At 38.3% G+C, this 22,572-nt stretch overlaps 1 protein-coding gene across 1 annotated transcript in view; it reads left to right on the forward strand.

The window, feature by feature from the left end:
- The window catches only part of FAM13C (family with sequence similarity 13 member C), a 343,454-nt gene that overhangs the window by 179,267 nt on the left and 141,615 nt on the right, over positions 1-22,572 (forward strand). The window contains exon 2 of the mRNA XM_077125262.1: positions 22,475-22,561. The gene's annotated coding sequence lies outside the window, so the exon portion shown is untranslated. The remainder of the gene's footprint in view (positions 1-22,474; positions 22,562-22,572) is intronic.

Genomic DNA, 22,572 nt, shown 5'->3' on the forward strand with positions numbered 1-22,572 from the left:
CTGAGAGTGAGAAAATAAATAGTGGTTCTTTTGGGGCAGGATTGAACACAGGACCGAGTTCACAGGAGTCATTTCTAATGCCATCAATTTGAAGTCGAGATGAAAGATTTTTCTAGCCTCCTCACACAGCAGCTACGTGGAAATAGAAGTATTTTCACTGGGTGATGTGCAAAGCCAGAAAAAAAATTTATAGGTACAAAACATACTTTATTAGAGATTTGGCTGGGGGAAAGAGATGTTCTGTGTTTCTGAGCTACACCATTTTGTTTATTTCTTTTTAAAAGGGAAAAAATGGGCCATTTAGCTTGACACTACTGAGATGAAATAAGCTTGATCCAGCTGTCTGAAACATCAGAGATTGCAGCTGGCCAATCTCTAATTATAGAATCTCTATTATTGGTGATGCAAGTGGCTGAATCTGTGGTTTGACTTCTATGATCCCTGGCTGTTTGAAAAGCTGGAATTTTTAGATAGTTTTTTTTTTCTTGCCTCTGCATAACATATTAAACAAATTTAAATAAACTTTTGGGATAAATATAATTAAGGAGCTGCAGTTCACATCTTTGTCCCTTTTGTTGACCATCGTATGCCTGAACCATGACTTTGGATGAAGCTATTAAATCTCTTCCCATGTGATTCAGTCCAGAGCATTTAGCTCTGACATCCTAAGGCATTTTAAGAGGCAAAGGTCAGCATTAACAATTCTGAGTCTCTCAGAGAAAGTTTATTTGTCTAATGGTTTGTGTGTTTAGAAAAGTTCTCAGAATTATTGTGTTTCAACATTACTCTGAACTCTTTATGCCTTTCTTGGTCTCCACTATTTTGATTGACTTTGCAGTTTGGTTTAGAGAGGAACAAGTGTTAAGGTTGAATTTAGATAAGTTAGCAGTGTCAGGAAAACCTTGGTTAGCTGGGATTACTTGATGATACCCCTTAACCTGTCACTTTTAAGAGAAGGAGAGAGATCACAGATTTGTTATGTTAACGAGATCTTGGGAAATCCCATGGTGGTCAGCCAGCCAGCCTCCCCATCATCTCTGTATGTGTAATTACACTGTAATGATAAATATTGGGAATGTTGCTCAAAACACTGAAATGCCTTTGGATATTAAAGAGTCAATATCACTGTGCTCTCTATATAAATTCACAAACCTAGACTCACAAACTAAAAAGATTTTCAATTTGGTTTGAAGTGAAAAAGGTTTAATTGCAAGCAAGTTAAGAAATTTAGATAATCCATATTCTCCATTTCCTAAATATTGTAGCAAGACATTATCTGGATTTTATAAAAAATATATGATTTCTATTTTTGATTTTTTAAGTAACCTATTCTTTGATGGATTTAACTATTCTTTACTTCCCAAACTAATCTGTTCTCAAGCAATCATCAATCCTAAGGCAGAAAAATGGGTCTTTTCCTTGATGCACTAGAAAGGAGAGCCTGAGGCAAAGATTCAGATGCTGAAATTTTAGTTGGGAGATATAAGCCTAAAGTGGCAAGGGCAAATTAAGAGGGAAGTGAGTCAAGGAAAGATATGAAGTTACATGATGTATTATGTTTCCATGTTGGCTACCTCTTCTCAATGAGCCATTAAGGGAAATGGTAGACCATCCAGCAGACATGTTCACTTCGCATGAAGGATTTCTATAGCAGGGCTATGAGGAGGACATGCCTCTCATTGCAGTCCGTGGAAACAGGAAAGGAGGGAAGATTTATCTTAGGTCCTCTCCTGTCCCCATTTCCCACTAGTCAAGTTTTACCCCACAGGGAGCTAACTTCCCAGCCTTATGAACTGTGTCATGGGCCCTTTGGAAGCCCAAGAGGTGACTATGTCCATCTTATCCAAGTCCTGAAGTAAAAATGTGATTTGGCATGAGGGGCATGAGGGCCGCGGAGGCCCAGGGATTTAACTTAGATCTTCTATCTGAGAGACCTTAGCAGCAGTGGCATTGTCCAGGAAGAAGATGTTGCCTTAGAAAGAAGGAGGCAGTGAAGCCTATCTGAGAAGGCTCACAAGGTTTGGTCTGACACCAATTCCAACTGTCAGGCTTGAAACTTTGTTATGTGAGAAATTCACGAAAGTATAAAGAGTAAAGAAGATGCATGAAAATGATCATTGTGTAGGAAAACGGACTAATTCTGAAATATTTGTGGGAAGTGGGTCTATTCATGTTACTAGAAAATTCAGCCTGAAAAGGTAGGAAAGTACAAATACTAAGTAGCCCTGAATTTAAGCCCAGGCTCTGCAAATCATTGGCTGTTTGACACTGGCTAATCAGTTATTATCTGTGGGTCTTGGGCTTCCCTTCTATATAGGTATTAGCGAATTAAGGACTTTTCACTCTAAAATCCACTGATTATATCATTTCTGGAACTCACTGTATTAGTTTCCAGCTGCTAAAACATATCATATAGTGGATTGGCTCAAAAATAGGAATGTATTGGATCAAAGTTTCCAAAGCTAGAAGGCTTACTTCCTCCCAAAGTTGGTATCTTCTGGTTAGCCAACAATCTTTGGGGTTCATTGGCTTTTCCATTATGTGGCAATGCATATGGCATCATCTCCTGTCTCTTCCAGGTTCCATTGACTTTCAGCTTTTGGTTTTCCTGAGGCTACTCTTTCCACATCCAATTTCCTTTGCTTATAAGGACTTCAGCCATATTGGATTAAGGCCCACCTTCATTCAATTAGGGCACCTTAGCTAACAACATTGTCAAAGGTCCTATTTACAAATAGGTTTATACCCACAGGACCAGGGGTTGGGACCTAAGCATGCCTTTTTGTGGGGAACATGATTCAATCCCCAATACCCACCTACTAAAATGTGATATAAAGTGGTAGAAGGTCTTATTCCACCTACAGTTAAAGCTGAACATAAGAAATTGATTTAAATTTGCAGCAAGATAAATTTTTGTCAAATTTATTGAAGTGAATGAGGGAGACTGAAAAAATGTTTCCAGGAGAGTTTAGGGAAACAGTAATACCTCTTGCTTTCTGACTCCATTTACTTCTCATTTAAAGCAGGGTGAGTCATTTTGGGCCTGTGATTCAAGATGCTGTAATTCTAGAACATTAGTCCCACAAATTATGTTTAATATGTTGGCTGTTTTAGGTACCATTTGACATTTTAGATGTTCGATCTGCTACAAATAGCTACTTAGAGCAAAGGAATGAAGCTACCACAATCAATGAAAATAAAGATAAAGGAGAAAAACTAGGGAGATGGGCTTGGAAAAGCCAACTGCTGTTACATTAAGCAAAATGTGATTTTCCCATCCTATTTAGTCTTTTGTGGCTGCACCATAAAGCTGATGGTATTTAGTTTACCAGTTTTCTTGCTGAATTCTCTGTGATAATTCTGTTGGCACCCTTGTCTTCTTGCCTCCATTGCTATCCTGTTTCCTTGAAGCTGCAATTGATGGGTTAATGCATAACATTTAGTCTTAAACATACTCAACTTTGCCAGGTGTTTCAGTTTACTAAAGCTGCTGAAATGTAATATACCAGAAATGGGTTGGCTTTTACAAAGGAGATTTATTTGTTTACATATTTACAGTTCTATAAAAATGTCCCAATTGAGGCATTAACAGAATGATACCTTTTCTGAAGACAGGCTACTGGCATGCAGGACTCCTTTGTCTGCTCTCAAGGCAAATGGCCAGTGTCTGTTGGTCCTTTGCTCTGGGTCTCATTGCTTTCAGCTCCTGCTCCAATGGCCTCCTCTCTGAGATTCTGTGGGTCCTCTCTTAGCTTCTTTGTGTTTTTCTCTCTCTAAGCTCTCTCCAAACTTCTCTGGGTATTCTCTCGAGATCTCTGGGCTTTTTCTGTCTTTTATCCTCATGAAGGAATCTAGTAAAAGATTAAGACCCACTTTGAATTGGGTGGATCACATCTCAATTGAAACAGCCTAAGCAAAAGGTCCCACCCACAATAGGTCTGCACCCACAGGAATGGATTAAAGGAACATGGCGTTTTCTGAGGTACATAATTGTTTCAAACCAGTACACCAGGTATAAACCTAGAGAATAAATCTTCTCAGATAATTATCACTGGATCTGAGTATGTCAGTTATAATGTGATTATATATTATATATGCATGAATAATAATTATTATTAATATCCCAAGTTGGCATTTGTTATTCCAATGTGAGAAAGTATATAAGGTTGAGAACTTTGGGAACTTATGTATAATATTAAGACAAAATATAGAAAATATTTGATCATGTAGGTACAAAAGAATTCCTTTGATATTTTTATTCAAATATGCCTACACATAGCAGTTTAATCTTGGGTCAATTTGCCATTATCTTCTGAAGGATGTCTTTGGTGCCCAAACCATAATTTCTAGGAGCTTCTCTCTTTGCTCAGACACACAGAAAGTGCTGAGACTTTTCTTTCCTTGGCTAGTTAGTTTCTGATTATCGCTGGAATGGCAATGTGTTTGGAGCTAGGGGCAGCCATATTCCACACTAGGGATAGAAAAACAAAGCCAAATGATGGGGTGAGGTGGGGAGAGAGACAGAGACAGAGGAAGAGAGAGAAATAGTATAGAGATGCTCAGTGATGAGCACAAATGAGACTGGGTGAAAGAGTACAATTGTCAGTTCAAGTCCATATCTCGATCTAGAGTAGAGGTTAAAAGTGATTAAATTCAGCTCATAGACATATTTTGTTTGACCTACATAGCTTTAAAAAATTAATTTCAAACAGAGATTTTATATTTATCTACATTTCTAGCTTCTTCTTCTTCAAAAAAAAACAAACATAATTTCTGGCACTACTGACCCTGTATTCCCACTGGGTGATGATGGGCTGGAGCTGAGCAGGTGTCCTTTCTAGATGGAACATGAACTCTGTGCAGCTCACTGCAGTCACGACCAGCCCGTATTACATTCCTGCCTTTCTAATTCACTGGTTATTATTGATACCTGCCTGCCTGCTTTAGGTTTGTGAGTTAAAGACTCTCATAGGAACCTCCTCTATGGTTTAGTTACCTTTAAATCTTTAACCTCTCCACTCTACCTGGTTCATAATGACTGATTTTGATCAATGATTAAAGATAATGCTGGAAACAGACCTGTTTCTAACATTTGAGGGGCCTGGGACCAGAGTCTGGATATTTAATAGTTATATTGCAAATTAACAAACTGAGAAGTAAAATTGATTCTACCCTCCTATTGTGGCAAATATATTTTCAAAATAACAAATCCAGAATGCATTTTAAGGTGTCATTTGAATAGAACTATTCAAATTCAGCAAAATGTCAATGATGGCAGAACTTAATTATTTTTGCTTATATACAGATATTTTGCCATTGGGCTGTTCATGTTTGTATGAGTAGTGAAATAAAGAGCTACATAATTCATAATTTTTTTATCTATCACACAAAATGTATATATCTTCCTTTAATTTTAGCAAAGAAATTAGTTATGTTGTTATAATCAAGATTTTCAAATGATTTGTGGTCTATTCTCAGCAGTGCACATTTTAAAAAATTACTGTAGTTTTTGTATTAATTTCATTTCAGAGAAACTACACTCTCATGAAGTGGTAGCAACTAGAATTATTGAAAGAATTCTTAAAGTAATATTTAGATTTGCAAATGACTTACGAATTTTATGTACCATGTTCAAACATTGCAATAGAACTACATATGATAAAATAGCACATGAACAATTACAAAATGTTTTAATTTCATTTTAAGATCTATAACACATTCCTCAATTTTCATCATATCTTAAAGTAATTTAAAATCCATGCAATAACATAAAGAATTGGTGTCATGCTTCATGTGCTATGTCTTTAGCTATGATATGTATGCATGTTTGTTTGAGCCATGTAGCTAGAACTATGTAAAAGCAATTTAAATCATTCAACCTAATGCATATTTAAGAGTCAAATGAATTGTTTTATATTGTAAAATATTCCTCAGTTGCCAAACCTCACTAATTCGTGAGCACCTCTACAATTACAATTGGAAAGAAGAGAGTCAAAGTGGATATACAGCACTGCTGGGAAATACTTCCTCATGCACTAGACTCTTAGTTGCCAAGTTGACAAGGGGTGGACATGTAGTACTTAGATTCAGTTGTCAACTTGGCCAGGTGAAGGTGCCTAGTTCTGTTGCTGTAGACATGAGCCAATGGTACTTGAGCCTCATCTGTTGCTGATTTACATCTGCAGTCAGCTAGGAGGCGTGCCTGCTGCAATGAATGATGTTTCACTTAATTGGCTGGTGCTTAAATGAGCGAGTGCAATGTAGCACAGCCCAAGCAGCTCAGCATTCCTCATCTCAGCACTCGCAGCTCAGCCCAGGCCTTTGGAGATGAAGAAAGGAATCCCCCGGGGGGGGGGGGGGGGGGAAGTTGTTGGAACCCAGTGGCCTGGAGAGAAGGCCAGCAGAGATTACCCTGAGCCTTCCCACATGAAAAAGAACCTCAGATAAATGTTTTAGCTGCCTTTCCTCTGAAGAACTAACAAAATAAATCCCCTTTTATTAAAAGCAAATCTGTCTCTGTTGTGTTGCATTCTGGCAACTAGCAAACTAGAACACAAGTTAACCAATTTGTCTTTTCTCTTACCTTATCTCTTCTGCCATTCAAATCCTTCCAGAACTTTGAAGCACTGTTTGTGGAAAAACATACAAGCCACCATGTTATTTGATACAGTCACCTTTCTTTTTAAGTAAGACAAGAGATATTGAGAAGTGTTTTCCTGTTAGATGCAGGAATGAATGTTTAGGGCCATGGGTCACACTGGGCCAGTGTAAGCTGCAGGTCCAGGAGAATAGCAGTGTCCACATGTTTGCTAATGGTCCTTTAAAGCATGGCCCAGTGCATCATCTCGTTGTTTTTTGTTGTTGTTGTTGTTGTTGTTTTACATAAGCTAGCACCAGGAATTGAACCCAGGTCTCCAGCATAGTAGGTGAGAAATCTGCCTGTTGAGCCACCATGGTCCGCCCCCAATTCATATCTTAAAGTTTGCTTCTAATCATTCTAGTGTCATTCAGAAATATTTACTGATGCACAGAATACAATTCAACATTGCATTTGGGCTCCACGTGATCAGACCCTGTGCCAGTTTGAATCTGTGGTGGACCTCAGAAAAGCCATGCATTTAATTTAATCCTCATTCAATATTGCTGGCTGAGAGCTTTTAAATTGTTCCCATGGAGATGTGACTCACCCAATTGTGGGTATTAACTTTTGATTAGAGGGAGATGTGACTCCACCCATTCCAGGGGCCTTGACTGGAATCCTTTAAAAGAGGAAACATTTTGGAAAGAGTCCCTTTTTAGAGCCATGAAAATTATGAGAGCCAGAGCTTGTGTGGCCAAAGACCTTTGGAGATGAAGAAGGAAAATGCCCCCAGGGGAACTTCATGAAAAGAAACCAGGAGAGAAATCTAGCAGACACTGCCATGTTCACTATGTGCCTTTCCAGTTGAGAGAGCATCCTTGAATGTCACCGGCCTCTTTGAACCAAGATATCTTTCCCTGGATGCCTTAGAGTGGACATTTCTATAGCCTTGCTTTGTTGGGACATTTTCATGGTCTTTGAACTGTGGACCTCCAACTTAATAAATTCCTCTTTTAAAAGTTTTTCTGTTCCTGGTATATTACATTCTGGCAGCTAGCAAACTAGAACAGACCCCACTGCAAACTTCTGGCCTTCCTTCCTACTCTTTGTCTTTACCAGTCTCCCTGAAGGCAGAGATTATAATTAAAAAATAATACATACCTTAGCGAGATGTCATATGTACATAATCCTCTCCTTTTTGTAAAAACTTATGAGATTATTTATGGTAGAAGAATTTGAAGCCTAATGACAAGCAATTTCTTCAAGATTCTCACCCAGGTCTGCTTCTTGCCCTGTAGCAGCCTTCTCTTATAAACCCAGAGATGGGAACTTCTGGGGAGTGTGGTGGAGTAGGGTGCCCCAGGACTCAGTCCTTCCACCAAAACAACTATTAAACTCCAGAGACCAGAAGAACACTGTACAGTATCCAGGGAAGAATGGGAAGAAGACTGGTAAATTATGGAAAAGAACTATAAAATAGTCTCTCTGTGCAGTAGCTATTGGCACTCAACCCCCACTCTTGCAGCAGGCCACCACATGGTCCAGTCTCTGGCTATCTGCTGCTGATAAAAGGGACATACAAATCCTCTTCCCCAAGAGCAGAGATGTGCACGGCTAAGCACTGATCATGGCTTTTGATTAGCAAATTTGGATCACTGGGTTCTGACTGAGAATAGCTATTGTTTTAATCTGCCCCGGTGAAAGGCAGCAGCAGCCATTGTTTCCACTCTGCCCTGGAAAAGGCAGTGGCAACCATTGTTTTGTCCCACCCCATACAAAGGCATCAGAAGCTATTGTTTCAACCTTCCTTTGACAGAGGCAGAGGTGGTGGAGATGTAGAGAAGCAGGGCTTCTTCAGGGCTGTATGGGAAAGTTACCTGAAGGGCAGCGTTTTCTGGGCAGGCAGGGAAGCTTAGCTTTGAGGAGCCATCAGAGAAGTATTTGGCACCCTTCCAGACCCTTCCACAGGGCAGTTTGGAGCTGTTCTGCGCTTGCTTCGCTTGCTTCATGAATCTCTGGCTCTGTAGGAAAGTCCTGCCTAGGGTGACCCTCCTCCCAGAATTTGTCCTCCAGGCAAAAGCAGTGTGAAACAATGAAAGGAGTATAAAAAACTATAAAAACATAGTCTGGGACAAAGGCCTCCAGGCTTCAGATACCTGGAAGAGGGAAGTGTTTGCTCTGGTAAATAGAGGGGACAACCAAACTGCTGTAAATTGTTTTGGGCACTGCAGAACAATTAACAAGTAAAAGACCAGGACAAGACAGAGATCCAGTAAGAGAGGGAAAACCCCTCACAGGACATTCACCTTGGGAAGACTCTTGATAGGAGGGCTGAAGCTCAAGAAAAACTCTACTTATCACCAGATAGTTAGAAAACCAAGAAACAGACATCCTAGGGAGAGAATCCCAGAGTTGACATTTAAAAATATTAAAATGTACAGTGTACAACAAAAGAATACAAGACAAAGATATAGGAAATGATGGCTTATCCGAAGGAAGAGGATAAAAATGTGGAATACACCAACAAAGAAGATGAGAATATGGACATACCAATCAAGGCCTTTTTAAAAAATGATCTTTAAAATGTATAAGGAGATGGAGGAAAATACAGAAAAAGAACTGCAGGATACCATGAAAACAATGAAAGAACAATATGAGAGTCTGAGTAAAGAGATCTTAACAAAGAACCAAAGAGAACTACTGGAGTTGAAGACCACAATAACTGAAATGAAAAAATGCCCAGGAGAGTTTCAGGAGCAGAATGGAGCTGTGGAAGAAAGAATCAGTGAACTTGAAGACAAGATAATTAAAATGAGTCAGGCTGAGGAACAGAAAGAAAAAATAAATATTAAAAGTGAAAATAGTCTAAGATAACTATGGGACACCAACAAGCATACCAATATACATGTGTTATGGGAGTTCCAGGAGAAGAAAGAGAGAAAGGGACAGAAAGAATAGTAAAAGAAATAATGACATAGACTTCCCAAACATAGCAAAAGACATGATTATGCACATTCAAGAAGCTCAAAGAACACCAAACAGGATAAACATGAGGAAAAATATACCCCACCTTATGCTGATTACACTATTGACTGCACAGGACAAGGAGAGAGTTCTGCAAGCTGTGAGAGAAAGGTAATGTGTTATGTAGGAGGGATTCTTAATTGGATTGAATGCTAATTTCTTATCAGAAGCTATGGAGGCAAGAAGGCAATGGATTGAAATACTTAAAGTGCTGAAGGAAAACAACTACCAGCCAATAATTTTATATATAACAAGTCTTTCTTTCAAAAATGAGGGTGAGATTAAGATGGTCTAAGATAAACAAAAGCTAAGGGAATTCATCACCACTAGACTTGCCCTATAAGCAATGCTAAAGGAAGTTTCCAGACCAAAAGGAAAGAATACTAGACAGTGGTTCAAAGCAGCATAAAGAAATAAAGACCTGTGGGACATGTAACCATTTTGGATAATTATAAATGCCAGTATTATTGTATTATATTGTTTGGTAAATAACTTCACATCTTACTTCCAAAAGGTACTAAAATGAAAATGCATAAAAAATAATGATATATATACGTTTTTTGACATACTATATACAAAGATTGGATTGGAGCCAATTAGATTGGAGTGGTAATAAGTACCAAAATATGGCAGAGGGACAGAGGGGTGTAGGAAAAGTATATGTGCATGCCATTGAAGTTAAATTGGTATCAAACCAAATAGAATTGTTACATATTTAGTATGTTAAATTTTAACCCAATGGTAACTACAAGGAAAACAGATGAAAACCTGTATCCAGAGAGAAAGGAAAATGTGCTCATTATTTTACAACACAAGTGAGGAACAGAAAATGTTTAAGACTTACAAAGGCTAAATAGCAAAATGGCAGAAGGAAGGCCTGTGTTATTAGTAGCTAGTTTAAATAAATTAGTAAATAAATTAAACTCTCTAGTCAAAAGGTAGAGATTGGCATAAGAGATAAAAAAAAAGAGTAGGACTCAACTATACGCTATATGCAAGAGACTCACCTTAAAGTCAAAGATACATGTAGGTTGACAGTGAAAGGATGGAAAAAAATTTATACCATGCAAAGTACTAACCAAAAGAGAGTTGGGGTGGGTATACTAATACTGAATAAAATAGTCTTTAAGTTAAAGCAGGAGGGTCAAATGTGCTCATTACATATTGGTAAGGGGGACAATGCAACAGAAAGATGTAACAATTATAAATATATATGAACCTAATTGTACAGCCCCAAAATTTATCAAGCAAATATTGAAAATATTTGAAGGAAGAAACTTATAGTTCTATATTAATAGTTGGAGACTTTAATATACCACTACCAACAATGGATAGAGAATCTAGTCAGGAAATCAGTAAGAAAGTACAGGAATTGAATAATACACTAAACTAGCTAGACCTAACTGGCATACATAGGACATTGCACACAATGAAAACAGAATATACACTCTTCTTGAGTGCACATGGATCATTTTCCAGGTATGTTGGAGTACAAAACAAGTCTCAATAAATTCAAAAATATTGAAATTGAACAATGTATATTCTCTGACCACAATGAAAAGGAGTCAATAACAGAAGAAATGGAAAATATGTGGAAGTTAACAGCATACTCTTTTTTTTTTTTTTTATGGCAAACCCACCCCTCATATGGCACTGTCCTCCAAGGGGCTACACCTCTCATTTCCCTACCAACAGTGAATAGGTACATCTCTTTCTCCACATTTTCTCTAGCACTTGTTTCTCTCTGTTCATTTTTAAACAGTTTTATTCACACATCATACAATCCAACCTAAGTGTATAGATTTGCCTTCACCACTATAATCTATCTAAAGACATTTTCTTTTCTTCCGTAAAAAACCCATACCCCCTCTTCAATCCCCCTGCCTGTTGACATTTAGTTTTGGCACAATGCCTTTGTTACATTCAGTGGAAGCATATTACAATGTTACTGTTGACCATAGACCCTAGCTTACATTGACTGTACTTTTCCCCATATGCTATCTATTTTCAACACCCTGCAATATTGATGTTCATTTGTTCTCCCTCATGCAAAAACATTTTTTAGTTTGTATATTTCATCACCATCATTGCAACTCTAGGCATTCCTAAATTATACCATCTCAGTCTTTATCCTCTATCTTTACTTCTGTAAACAAAATACTCTTAAACAATCAGTGGGTTAAAGAAGAAATCAGAAGCAAAATTAGGAAATATCTTGAGGTGAATGAAAATGAAACTACAATACATCAAAACTACGGCTGCAGCAAAGGCAGTGCTGAGAGGGAAATAGACAGCTCTAAATGCTTACATTAAAAATTATGAAAGGCTTCAAATCAGGTATATAACCTCAAAACTGAAAAAGAAGAGCAAACTACACCCAAAGCAAAAAAAGGAAGGATATAAAGATTAGAGTGGAGATAAATAAAATAGAAAAAAAAATAGAATCAATACAACCAAAAGTTGGTTCTTTGAAAAGATCAACAAAATGGACAAACCTTTAGCTAGACTGACAAGAAAAAAAGAGACAAGATACAAATAACAAAAATCAGAAAAGAAAAGGGGATTTACTACTGACCCCACTGACATGAAAAGGACTACAAGAGGATACCATGAACAACTGTAGGCCAATAAATTAGATAACTGAAATTAAATGGACAAATTATTAGAAACATACAGACTACTTATACTAACTCAAGAAGAGATAAAGTATCTCAACAAACCAATTACTAGTAAAGAGATTGAATCAGCTGTTAAAAAAACCCCCTCACAAAGAAAAGACCAGGACCAGGTGGCTTCATAGAGGAATTCTACTAAACATTCCAAGAAGACGTAATTCCAATTCTGCTTAAATTTTTCCAAAGAATCAAAGAAGAGGGAACACTACCTAACTCATCCTACATGGCCGACATCCCATAATAACCAAAGCCAGACAAAGAAACTACAAGGAAACAAAACTACAGACCAATATCTCTTATGAATATAGAGACAAAATTCTCAACAAAATACTCACAAACTGATCCCAACAACATATTAACATAATTATATACCACAATCAAGTGGGATTATCTCTGGTATGCAAGGTTGTTTCAACATAAGAAAATCAATTCATGTAATACACTACATTAATGGAATGAAGTGAAAAGAACATACATGATCATCTTGATGCAGTAAAGGCATTGGAAAAACACAACACCCTTTCTTGATGCAAACACTTAGAACTCTAGGAATAGAAGTAAACTTCTGCAACACGGTAAGGGCATAAATGAAAAGCCTAGCATCCATTTTCAGGACCTTGTGTCAGGCAATGGTTCTTTAGGCTTTACACCCAAAGAACAAACAACGAAAGAAAAAATAGATAAATGAGCTCTCACCAAATTAAAACCTTTGTTCCTTAAAGGACATTATCCTGAAAGTAAAAAAGACAGTGGGAGAAAATACTTGGAAACCACATATCCACTAACCTACGAGGTGTAAACCGAAAAGAATCAAAAACAGGATCTCGATCAGATATTTGCACACCAATGGTTATAGCAGCATTATTCACAATTGCTAAAAGATGGAAGCAACCAGGTGTCCATCAACCGATGAATGGATAAAGAAAATGTAGTACAGAAATACAATGGAATATTATTCAGTCATAAAAAAGAATGAAGTCTTGATACATGCAACAGCAGAGATGAACTTTGAAGACTGTTCTAGTTTGCTAGCTGGTGGAATGCAATATACCAGAAACAGAATGGCTTTTAAAAAGGGGAATTTAATAAGTTGCTAGTTTACAGTTCTAAGGCCAAGAAAATGTCCCAATTAAAACAAGTCTATAGAAATGTCCAGTCAGGCATCCAGGGAAAGATACCTTGGTTCAAGAAGGCCGATGATGTTCAATGTTTCTCTCTCAGCTGGAAGGGCACATAGTGAACATGGCAGCAACTGCTGGCTTTCTCTTGGCTCTGCAAAAAACGGACTCTCTCCAAAATGTTTCCTCTTTTGAAGGATTCGTAAGCAACCCCACCTTCAATGGGTAGAGACACACCTCCATGGAAATCATCTAATCAAAAGTTACCCACCCACAGTTGCGTGAGTCATATCTCCATGGGAACAATCAAAATGCTCCCACCCAGCAATTGAATAGGATTAAAGGACATGGCATTTCTGGGGTCCACCATAGATTCAAACCAGCACAAAGACATCATGTTAAGTAAAATAAGTCAGGCACAAAAGAAAAAATAGTGTATGATCTCACAGATTTGCATAATTTTATGCATGATTTTTCTATAAACCCACAACTTCTTTAATAATGAAAAAATTAAAACATAATTTTTAGAAAAAAGAGATTGTCCTTCCATTCTACTCAGCCACTCCTTTCTGTGCATTTCAAAGTGTTCAACTAATGTTTGCAGCCTGAATACACTTGGATTTTTACCAGAACCAAAAAGGGGTAGATGTCAAAAGCCACTGCATCTTTTCATTATGCAGTTTTTTCTACAGAAGAATGACTTAATTTACTAAACAGGAGATGACTTAGCACATCCGTCATTCTCCCTACAAAGGCCACATTGAATATGTACTCTTGGTTTCTCTCTGCTCCTGTTATCATGGATTAGATTGGCTGTTTGCCCAATAAGGCAATGATTTCTTTTTAGTGCTCTTTCAGATCCTCAGCATTTTTTATTCCAGAATGTGATAGTGAATTGCTAGCATAAGAGTGATTTCTCAGCTTTTCTGATAAAGGTAAGAACGAAGCAACTGGAAGTTAAAACGTTATATGTACATGAGGATTCTGGTTATTAGAGATTTTACCTAATTACAGACCATTTATATGGAGTTGGATACTACTTGGCAACTCTTAAAAATAAAATAATAGCTTAAAGTACTTCAGCAAAAAATAAAAAAAATAAAAATAAAGTACCCCGGCAAAAACAGTAACAACAGCAACAACACTGAAAGTGAATTGGGATAGATGACACTGAAATCCCAAATCACATACACCCACAGAGCTTACTGTGAATGTTAACATGACTTCACTATTCTACTGTCTCCATTAATATAACTTTACTGTTCCACTGCCTCCATCCATGTGAATCACTATTCCAGGAAGCTCTTGCCTGGGAAGATAAAAATTGGAAATAAATTTGTTGTTTGTTTCAGGAACTTCCCATACAACCCCTTTAAATGAACATCAAAGTATTCATCTCATCGGTGCATAGCATCACACCACTATTCTACTCCTCAACACTCTGTGAACCCATCGCCTCAAAATCCTCAACTTGAAAATCCTCACCTTAAAAATCGTCATCTTGAAAATACTCATCTTGCTGTATCCACTTTTATACGTTATTGTGTCATGATCCTTACTTAATCCTAATTGAACTCCCCTCCCCTTGAGAGGTCCATCTTTAACTGATTCCAAAACTTCATACATACCCCAATTTGCTATTCCCACTTCAAGATGACATCAAGACTCTGGCAAGGTGGAATTCTCCCTTCTTGGGTAAGAGTAAATTCAGCTTTATCTTATCAATAGGTTGCTCTGGTGATATTTTGTGGGAGCCGGCATTTTGCCAAATAGGAATTTTGAAATTGAGTACTGATCATTGGTAAAACTGGTTGATGTGGGTGGGGGGGAGGGTATTATGTTATTATACTATTCTCTCTACTTTTCTGCCTTTTAGAAAAGTCAAAATAAATGAAAAAACTAAAAATTTTTAGTTAAAACCTAACCGGGGTAGAGGCCAAGGAAAGTAGCTGTTGAATGAGTGATGAGAGATCAAAGCGATTTGATAGTCAGTAAAATTTAGCCTAGGTATCAGCTTCTGCATTTATGGCATGGTCCCTCAAGGTGGTACAAAGCAGGCTCCTACCTATAAATACAATTCTTATAAGCATTTGTTATTAATCTGCAGGCAGGAACATTTGTGAACATTTGTGTCTTGATGTCAAACCCTGGAGGATTTCGTGAAATGAATCCTCTTCTAATGTGTTACTTCTCATGATAGTAGGAAGGAGGTGGATAACAAATAGATAAGACAAGGACTTCCATAGGGTGTTAAATGGCATAGGAGTAAGGCGAAGGAGAATCCAGAGCCTGATTAAAAAGCCAGATACTTCCATTGCCTCTCAATTTCTACACAAACTCTGCCTGCCATTCCTTTCATCACTTCCTTGCATATAACTCATTTCCATTAGTTTTCTGTGCCTGAGCCTTTTCTCATCACAGTGGCCTTCAAACCATTCCTTCCCTCCACTTTTATTCCCAGTCCTTCAGTGATTAAAATCCTTCTTCCTTCCTTCCTTCCTTCCTTCCTTCCTTCCTTCCTTCCTTCCTTCCTTCCTTCCTTCCTTCCTTCCTTCCTTCCTTCCTTCCTTCCTTCCCCCTCCCCCTTCCTTCCTTCCTTTCTTTCTTCCATCTATCCATCCATCCTTATATATATATATACAGTGCTTGGCACATAGTACCCTTTCAATGTAGCTATTATTTTCACTTTTCATTGTAACTGTCATTGTAAGCCATATCTGTAAGGTACAAGCAGATGATAGGTGTATAGTTAACAATTTGTCCTTGTCCAAAGAGTAGTCTGGACTTCGTTCTAGCTCCTGGGAAGAAACTTTTGAATGCTTGTAATTTCCCAAGTAATAGTAACATCTTTGCTATGCCTATTAGTTTATGCTAATGAGGTGATTATGGTAGGCCCCTTGAGTCATTAGTTGTGTGATATCAGCCCAACCTCTGGAGGGAAATGCTAAAGACCAAGTTCACCCACATGTGCAGTTAGTCAATCAATTAATCATTCCTATATAATGCCACCCAATAAAAACTATACACTGAAGTATGGGTACGTTTCCCAGGTTGTCAATACTCCATGTGTAATGTCACATATCAATTCCAGGACATTAACATGTCCTGAGAATAATGGAAAGCTAACATTTGGAACCTTGTGGGCTCTGCTATATGTGTCTATTCCTTTGGCTAATTTTTATCTGTACCCTTTCCCCGTAATAAAATATAATAGTGAATATAATAGCTTTCAGTGTGTTTGTAAATCTTTCTAGTAAATTACCAAACCTGAGAGTGGTTTCAGGAACCCCTACACTTGTAATTTGTGTTAGAATTGAAGGAAGTCTTAAGAACTGTTCCCTATAACTTTGCAGTTGGGCCCTAATTCCTTGAAATTGCTGTCAGAGTTTTGGCAGTCTGGAGGGCTGTGCATTCAAACCTTGCAGTTTGGCTAACTCCAGGTGGTTGTGTCAGGAGATGTGGAATTTGCTAGAATGATCCTGAATCACTGAAACATGGTTTTGGAAGAGAAAGAATGAAAGGGAAAATGATAATTAACCTTTGATTCTGGAATGGCAGCTGTGGTGTGATCAGTTACTAGAGTAAACTTTACCAATGGAATTTAGAAATAATGGCCCCAACTTCCATGGAGATGGCTCACTGGCTACATAGAAATGCAAAATAATAAGAGAAAAGTTAAATTTATAATCCTTTGGGTATTGTTATCTGTAATCACTAAATTGAAAGTAAGGCAGAGTGTTAGGGTGAATCCTGAAGCTTGACCAAGCTTGGATTCTTGCCAGTTTGAGCTACAGCCTCTAGCTTCAGGACCCTACTAACAGATAATATTAAAATAAAAGCAAAAGGTGCCGGAGAAGATCTTGATACTGAACCAGACTTAGGGCCTCTACTGAAGGAACATATTGGAGTAGATTCTGATGCTGGGCCAAGCTTGTGTTCTGGTTAGCTCAAGCTATAGCTACTAGCCTCAGAGCCACTGCTAAAAAGGGCAAAGTTGTGCTGAAACAACACATAGTGGAGAAAGTTAGAATGATTCATAAGAAATTGGGCAAAAACAAAGGAGAAAAAAAAGAGGGAAAGTCAAGGGACTTGTCCAAGTGAAGCAAAAATATTTATATGTTTATTAAGAAGTCATAGGGATAAACAGTCATTGGTAGGGTCAAAAGAAAAGTCATAATGCAGCTGGATGGACTACATGAGCTGAATGGACCAATAAGAGTTCCTACTGGCCCCCAAGATTGAAGAGCCCTAAAAATATATGCTTTGTTACACTAGTTTGGCAGAATCTGGAAAGCTTCAAGGAAAGGAAGTCAGAGAAACCTGATTAACAAATGCCTTATCCTGAATCTAATCACAATAGGGACTGATAAGAGGGCCTGGGTCCCTTGGTGACATAAGTCCATACACACATGAGTAGGTAAATGGCCAGTGGTGAAGAAGAAACACTTCTGAGATTCCTTAGTACGGGAGCTGCATGCACTGTGGTTCCAATATCTGTTGGTAAAGTCCTAATGGGGACTAAGGTTAGATTAGGAGAACATAGGAATGATAGAGTTGATAGGATTAAGGTGAAGGTTTAGATAAAAATGGATATGTTTGTATAGGCTTTATGTACTGTATTTGCATCTCCTTTACCTGAATGTATTATGTAGAGATGCTTCCTCTACATAGTATTGTAAAAACCAAATCTCTTTGTGAAGTCCTAACAGGGGTCAAAGTTAGATAGGGAGAATATAAGAATGCAGTGGTCAGAGGGCTTAAGGTGAAAGTTTGTATGAGAATTGAAATGTTTGAACAGATTTCATGTGAAGAGAATTGGAATGTTAAAGCAAATTTCATTCTCCTTTACCTGAGTGTATGTGGGGATGGCTATTTTGTCTGACTGGGAAATGCTTACCCTACCTTGTTTTGTAAAATGGTAGGCAAATAAATTCTATCTTCCACAGATAGTAATTGAATGGACCAAAAGGGAACCACAAGCTTGCCCAAACCACACAGGTTGTTCATTTCAAACAGTATAGCACAGAAGCTAGACTGATGATATAGACAAATTCTCTATATAATAGTCCTGGGTGGAGTATAAATTAGGGCTTATGGCAAAAGCCTGTGAGATTCACCCAGCAAAGACTGCTGGGATTTTGCACCAGAAAATTTCCGTTTGAGAGACAATTACTAGCTGAACTTTGGACTTCGATTGAGACTTCCCTTATGAGAGAAGGACGTAAAATTGTCTTGAAACCTGAAATACACTTAACATCTTAGGCAATATGGGACAAATGCTCTAATGGGGAAGGCATTGCCCAGAATTTTATGATAAGATAGAACATAATATCAGGGGAATGCAAAGAGGTACTCGGTGTATTCACAAGCAGGTAGGATCTTCTTCCCTAGGACTGACTTTGGAACCATCATAGGAGTTGTTGAGTCTTATTGCCACTTGCACAGTGCTCCATGAACAGCTCTCCTTTGACCAACAAAAAAGCTACTTGGTTTAGGGATGGCAGTTCCAAGATGAATGGACAGCATCCTATTTGGAAGGCTACTACTCTGTTGAAAGAATATAAAAATGAAGTAGTTGATAGACCTGAATTACATGCTGCTTGCACTTATTTTGGATGTTTACTGACTTGTGGGCAGTGGCCAATGGCCTGGTTATATGGTCAGGCAAAAGACAATGGGAAATTGGCCTATTACTGAGATGCCGTATGAGGCACAGCCTTACAGAAATCATTATGAGAATTTAAAGGGTGCATCAAAGTAGAGCATGTTGATACTTGCCATAAGGAACCATTTCTAGAAATGGAAGTTGGCTGGAACCAGTGAGTAGATATTTTCTTGTGCTTGATTGAGGTGGCACCTGTGTCCAATAGACGGGTGGAAATGGTGGATGTATAGCAATTCAGAGAGGAACTTAACTATACATATGGCTCTTGTGCCCTCCAAGGCCCTAAATGCCAAAAAGAACTGTTCTGTCTGCCAACAAAGGAGAGGCTGCAGAGGGCTATGGGGTATAGTCTACAGGATGCCTGTGCCACACATAGCTGGCAAGTCAGACTGATGCTGGTAGCCCTGGAGGCTACAGATGGGTCCCAACAGTACCGGACACTTCCTCTAGACTGGGCTCGTGTATCTGGCAGTTGTTACAAATGCTTAAACACTATAAAGAGACCAGAACAGAATATAATGCACCAATTTGGACCACCTCATCACATTTCTTAAGACCAGAGAAAATATCTTATAATCCATAATGTCCAGCAATGGGAAGAGAGGTATCCTCAGAGTAATGGCTTTACAGAAAACTGGAATGGAAAATAACTGAAACATTTGATGGCTAACATGGCGACAGATAAAGTAAGAAAGGCTGGCTTGTACACCTTTATTAACATGTGCTCACACTTAAGATGGAGGACCCAAGGCAGGTCCCCACTAGGCAGGATTCTCTACTTTTCTGGTGGATCTGGGGAAGAAGTGGTGAGGGAGGTTGCTATATAGTTCTTTCCACTGGGGTGGGGTCAAGTGATGATAGGACTATTTAATTACTCCCATGAGGGAAAGTTGGTAGTACTACTCTACTTTTTTCTTTTTTTCCTGTATTACTTCAACTTTCTTTTTTCCTGTTTGATGCAGTGGTCTCAGGACCAGGACTGTACCTGTAAGTGCCAGAAGTAGAGATGATTCTTAATCAAGAAACTGTTATCTATACCTTAAACCTTTATGTCAGAATTCCTAAGGCCTAATGGGCTGGACAATGCCTTCACCCCATCTGGTAAAATTGAGGTTGACAATTAATGCAGTTGTTTTTACTAGTGGTAGAAATAGCACAATAGTTTTGTTCTTAGGTAACCCTAACCTACATGAGTGGGAGTGGACTTATGAGGAGGTACTTGCTAGATGGACGTTGCTGCTGGCAATCTAGATGAGCTCAGTGGACAAAGTTAATCTCCCCTTCCAAAAGTGGAAAAGTCTGAATATAAATAGAGAAGGAATGGTGGTCGAGGGTAAACAAATGTATAAGTGGGTTATGCAATGAAAGAAATGCAATATTAAATCTAGTATTACATGGGTACCTCAAGAGAGGCTCAGAGCAAGAGATGATATCATCTCTTATCTCAATTATACCAGATGCTTGAAAGAATGACATCATATGCTACTAAGACCATGCCTGGTTTTGGAAGCTGACAAGATAGAATGGAAACCTGCAAAGCTGAGTGATATCATTTGGGAGTGACATCACTTGGTCATATGCTATGATAGCTGAACCAATTATTAATGACTGAATAGGACTCTAGTTATGTGCCAGTTATCTTCTGCCTTTCAGGTTACATATATCATACTGGATATATAACACTGGCATTATTGGTAAAATTATAATACTGATATGATATTTGAGTTATTTTTCCCCTTTGGTAGCTGATACATTCACTAAGACTTGGTAAGCCACATTCATCAGCTCACTGGGGAAAGGGTTTGTGTAAGGGGGAGGAAAGGGAACGTAGAAGAGAGAAAGGAGGACAAAACGAAAAGATTTTTCTCTCTTGTTACTGAACAAAAGCAAACCACAAAATTGCCTCATACTTGAATTTTATCAAGTATTTAGCTAGCTAGTTAATACTGACTTCATAAGCAACATCCTCTAAGCTAGTAGCTCTTACTCTTTTTCTTTCCCTCCAAGACTCATAGGATGGATGACAGCTAGGGTGTGGGACCTTTCCATCAGTGTGCCAGGATTAAGAGCAGTTCCCAGTGGAATTGCTGTAACAGCTCCACCCCTTCAGCTCCACTGAAGAATGCAGTTAGGAATGCTTGTAAGGGAGAGCGATCCTATTATGGAGAAAAACTTGGATATGTTCTAATTTATTGTTTAGAAATGGAATTATTTATAAATCTCAAATTTGACAAGTGACTTGCAAACTGCCACATACCTCACAACTAATCATGGCTCGCCAGTGTATTAAAACAACACTGTTAAAGACTGTTGCTTGAATTACCCAAATTAAGTAACCAGACTTTTTATTCCTTGAGAATACCAGGCACTTTCCCTTTCTTCTTAATAGCTATCTTATATCCACCCATCTCTCACCCAAAAATATGGATTCATGGTCTATTGAAATGAGAAATATAACTGTCTGCTGCCATGACCTTAAAAATGAGAAAACCAGCAATAGTTATTCCTAGGAGTATCATTGTAAATTCTATTTAAGGATAGCCACAAATTCTTTAGCACTTATCCCATCATTAGGTGGGCCTAATACTCTATGCTTGAATCTGAGCTGATTTGTATCTGCCTTGATCAATAGAGTATGCAGAGATGATACTGCGCCAGTTCTTGGCCAATTCTGAAAGCAGATTGGCAGCTTCTGCCTTGGTTTCTTGGAAGTCAATTGCCATATAAGATTGGTTGCCCTCAGACCACTATATTGTGAGAAGCTCATGCCACATGGAGAGGTCCTGAAGTTGAGATGCCATGTGGTAAGGGGCCAAGGAGCATTGAATTTTTGGATATGTGAGTGAAGAAGTCATCTTGGAAGTGGATCTTCCAGTCCCACTTGCCCCAGCTGGTACTACATGGATCAGAGATGAAATGCCCAACTAAACCCCTCTTGAATTTTTTATCCTCAAAATCAGGTGAAAAATAAAATTATTGTTTTATGCCATTAAAACATTATATAACTGGAACAATGTCCATGAGTTGAGAAGTTTAAAGAGATGTAGACTATCAAGTTGTAAACACACAAAGGTATTTATGTAAGGAGATTCTGTGTTAAAATATGGGCAGATATACCTGGACTGAAGCTCAGCTAGCATATGTAAAGAAAAAGGATGCTATTAAGGATTATAAAACAGAAGTGTAGCTAAATGGAATTGTGGGACAAGAAAGAAAAAAAATGGAAAATTTTCTTTGAAGATATAGGAGGATTTATGGGGAGAAAATATCCTTTATCTTTCACAGACTGGGAGAGGCTTTGCTGAGGTATCTTGGATAGGTCCCGACTTATGTTTACTCAAGGACATGTGATGCTTTCTCTTTCAACTGGGTGAGTCATTAAATCACTATCTGTGTTTAACTTGACCTACAGCTATACCACTTTGCTGGAAGAAGGTGCTGAAGAAGACGGAAATGCCACGCCCATCTTGAATGACTGGTGCCTTTGTACTACTACCTGGTAACTCTAAC

Source organism: Tamandua tetradactyla, chromosome 13 (assembly GCF_023851605.1).
Source record: "Tamandua tetradactyla isolate mTamTet1 chromosome 13, mTamTet1.pri, whole genome shotgun sequence".
Lineage (NCBI taxonomy): Eukaryota > Metazoa > Chordata > Mammalia > Pilosa > Myrmecophagidae > Tamandua > Tamandua tetradactyla.